The sequence below is a fragment of the Apium graveolens genome, chromosome 3 (genome assembly GCF_009905375.1).
Source record: "Apium graveolens cultivar Ventura chromosome 3, ASM990537v1, whole genome shotgun sequence".
NCBI classification, from domain to species: domain Eukaryota; kingdom Viridiplantae; phylum Streptophyta; class Magnoliopsida; order Apiales; family Apiaceae; genus Apium; species Apium graveolens.
The window spans coordinates 60,556,346-60,560,717 of record NC_133649.1 but is presented as its reverse complement, the minus strand read 5'-3'; positions in this window follow the sequence as shown (position 1 = coordinate 60,560,717).

The following is a 4,372-nucleotide window of genomic DNA, read 5'->3' as shown; positions in this document are numbered from 1 at the left end:
AATTGCCATTATCTGCCACACGTTATAATTATACATAATTTGATTCTCAAAATAGAATGCCTGATCTACCAATGGATCTACCTCTGCAGCTATAGCAGCCACAACATTATCGAGAAGACGCGGGACGCTTCCCACGCGCTTGCGCTGGGTCTGCTGGAGTCTGGCCATCTTTCCTAACTGTTGTTGTGTGATGAAGAAATAAAGCAAGAGTGAGCCTTACAGCTCGCAAGATAATATATAGTGATAACAATAATACAAGTATCTAAATGGATACTTACTAGAATTCTTTATCATGAGTAAGGTAATTACTTACTGGATATAAGTTTTAAAAGAAGATGAAGTTACCAATTACTTCACTATACTTATACCATTTTTTTTTAGAAATCTACTTGAACTACTACTGTTCGAAGTATAATAAGATTCACGAGGTCATCCCATAGATGAGACCACAAATAAAACTTGAAAATATTTGATCTTTGAAATATTTTGAAAAGAAATGAAGTTACGAGATACTTCATTCAATGGATACACCAATAAAAATGTTTGACCTTGTCAATGCTTCGGCAACCACCCATTAGTAGCCTTTCGATCGAAATGCTACGGGTAGTGTTGCAGAATTATCCAAATGGATGATGAACTCATTACGGGAGTTTGCCGCGCCAGGAAGACCACTTACGATGATCAGTCGTAGTAGTACAACCCCACCATTTTCTACATGTAGAGGAGAACCTGTCGGATTTACTTGTCAACCGAACACTGAACTCCTAAGGAATGGACCGCCTTAGCGGAACTTCCAGGCCATTTGGGCCAATATAATAAGGCTGGGCCGGCGCCACTCGACCACTTACGCCACTCCTAGTTCAGATGAAATCCATGACTCTGAAACGTAAAGCTCGTTCCCCCTTTCCCCAAGTAGAACTTGTTGATACGGCTCCACCAAGAAGTCATATCTAGTTGGAAAGGAAAACTCACCGATATTTCCCAGGCGATGCCTGTTAATGGATTAACTTGTTCCAAGAATTTTACTTCCTGATTGTTGGGTAAGTAATCAATTCATTTAACAAAACAGCAAACTTGTTGCGAATATAAAACACACCACAGAGCTGGATCCCTCAGGTTTTGAGCGAGTATTTAAATCCCCTTAAAAGGAAGATCTTAAATATAAAAATGAGTTTTGGGATCCGCTCTATCTTTTAAAAATCATTTTGAAGACTCGAAAACACTTTATAGAGTGTTTGGAGTAAAGCTGATTTAATGAAGTAAATCAGTCCCCAGAATATTTAGAAAATGACTGAATATTATTATTTAAATAATATTCCCATAAAGAATAATCTTTATAAAAATAATTGAAGTAAAAGTATTAAAACTTATACTTGAAACGAGTATTAAATAACCAAAGATATACTTATATGAAAGTACTATCTTTATTTGAATAATCGAAAATAAGTTTGATTATTTACACCTTATTCTTTAATAAAATAAAGAACAAATCTCAGCAAATAATCGGAGTCATAGATCCTCAAATGAATATTCAAAAATATTCATTAAACAATATAAACTGAGTCATAAGCCCTCGAATGAATATTCAAATAATATTCAGATAATAAAATAAAAGGAGTCATAAGTCCTCGAATGAATATTCAAAATAATATTTATTAATAAAATAAAGTTAAAGTTATCGAATAAACCTTATTCGATTAATAGTTTTGAAAACTATGACCATATATATATATATAAGTATAAATATATATATATATATTTATATCCATATATACAAAATCTACTCGGGATCCTCGACTCCCGGTTTTAGAAAATATTTTCACCTTTGGGTCCTTGTACTAAGGGTATATGCAAATTACCGCTATCCTCTAGCATAGGTATTATCAACTGAATTAACAGATATATATGGAAAGAATACGAAACAGGCATGCATATATATATACCATAGCAGCATGCTTCAATATATTGCAACATTTGCTAATTAACCAACATGCATCTATCGCAAGATAATGCAAATACATATATTCATCACAACAACAGTTATAACGGGTAGAAAACTTGCCTGAGCGACTGGGGGTTACGAATGGCTCGGGACGAGTCTGGTAACCTATAAACAACAAGTAAGTTGGAATTAAACCAAAGTCACTTGTAATCTATTCTTTAACTAACTTAGACTCTAACGCTTGTTTTGCGCTTACTGATTCGCTTAAGTCACTCGGGTACCCTCGGCTCCACCATTTTTAATAATTTAACCTTTACGAGTTTTAAAGCGATTCCTTCGCGAGTGTCTTACCAACTGCCTAACACACTTACCATAAATGTTTCATACATTAATTAACCCTTTTTGGTCTTTAACCTATGTTTCAAAGTAAGGCGAGGGGAAAAGTTTCGTTCGCGAAACGCCGTTACTTGAAACGGTCGTTTCTCCTAAACCGTGCATCAGAATCGAACGAACTACATATCAAAACGTAGCTCGTAACATGAGATATCTAAACATGGCAATGGTCATAATCTAGCAGGGGGTTCTCGGGTCCTAATGTTATGCACAAAAACAGTCTAAAGAAAATCGGACGTTACGACGGCTATGTTTACGCGATTTCCCAATTTTAAACCATTCAAAACCAACCCAATTCAACCTCAAATCCAACATACAACCAACATCCATCCTTATCACATCATAACAACCCCAACCAATTCAATTTTAACATTCATACTTATGCCTAAGCTTAACTTTAACCATTCTTAAGTTCTTTTAATCAAAACAACAACATTTACCATTCCAATTCAATACCATTTCAAATCCCAAACTCTAAATCACAACATCAAGCTACAATATCACCCTACTAATCAAAATCATCTTATAATACATAGGAATCTAGGGTTTGGAGATGATATACCTTCCTTGAAGTGGTGGGAGGAGCTAGGAAGCCTTAAGAAGCTTTGAGAAGTCTTAGGAATGCTTGGATCTTCAAGGAAAACAAGAAAAATTTCAAGTTAAAAACTTGAAAACACTATTCATAGTCTTCTTCTTTGATTAAATGAAGAAGATGGAGAAGGAATTGATGGCTTAAACTCATGATATAGCCCTAACTAAGCATGAAGATGATAAGGGAATTAACTCACCAATTTAGGAAGCTTGGATCTTTGATTTTTGAATTTCCTTGCCTTTTGAATAGTAAAAAGCCGAGAGCAAAGATGAACCATGCCTTGGTTGCTTTTTAATTTTGATAAAAAATGATTTTGCTTGGCTTGGTTGGCTTGTTTTTGTGTTTGATTTAGTTAATTACCTTGTTGCCCTTGAGTTTGTGTGGTTCTCATTCAACCACACCTCCTTCCTTCCCATGTCATGCTTGTGTCATGTTGTGATGTCATCCTTCCCTCTTTGTCCTCCTCTCATTGGTTGGGTGACATCACTGACTCTAATCCATTTGATTAACTTCCTAATTGTTTTCCTAATGACCGCTGATCTGTTATACGGTTCGCTTAACTTTCGTTCTTGTTTATCGTTTGAGGGATCATACCCAGGATCTTATTACTTAGGTTCCCTTAACCTTTCTCAATATATTGTATTCCTTTTATGATCCTCTCTTATAATCCTTTAATTTAAATCCTTGTTATCCTGTTACCTTATACTCAATTCTTTTCGTATCTATTGGATTTCCGGGAAAAATCCAAGTGTTCGGGAATTGGATTCTGACGATCTTTACATACACTTATATACCACATAGAGTACTAATAATATCCCAGAATATCCATAACAGAACCCCTACATAGTGTGGCATGAAAAGTTTTCTCATTCAGCTAAAACACCATTCACAAGGGTTACAAAAAGTTGAAAATTTTGGGGTTATTACAGCATGCTAGATTAGGACATGTAAATTATGACACTTTATGACGTTTAAGTGCAAAAGAATACATACCAAAACTCACTATTGATTCAAAACATAAGTGTGAGACTTATGTTGAGGCAAAATTAACGAGATCATCATTTAAACGTGTGAAAAGGAACATAAAAGTGCTAGACCTAATACATAGCGATATATGTAATTTAAAATTCGCTCCAACAAGAGGAAGAAACAAGTATTTTATTACATTCATTGATGATTGTACAATATACTGCTATGTATATTTGTTGAAAAACAAAGACGAAGCTATAGATAAATTTAAAATCTATAAAGAAGAAGTTGAGACACAACAAACTGAGAAAATCAAAACGATACGAAGTGATTGTGGAGGTGAATATGTTTAACTGTTTGGGGAATTCTGTTCACAACATGGTATAATCTATGAGGTCACTGCACCATACTCCCCTCAGTCAAATGGTGTGCTGAGAGGAAGAATCGCACTCTGAAAGAGATGGTGAATGTGATGT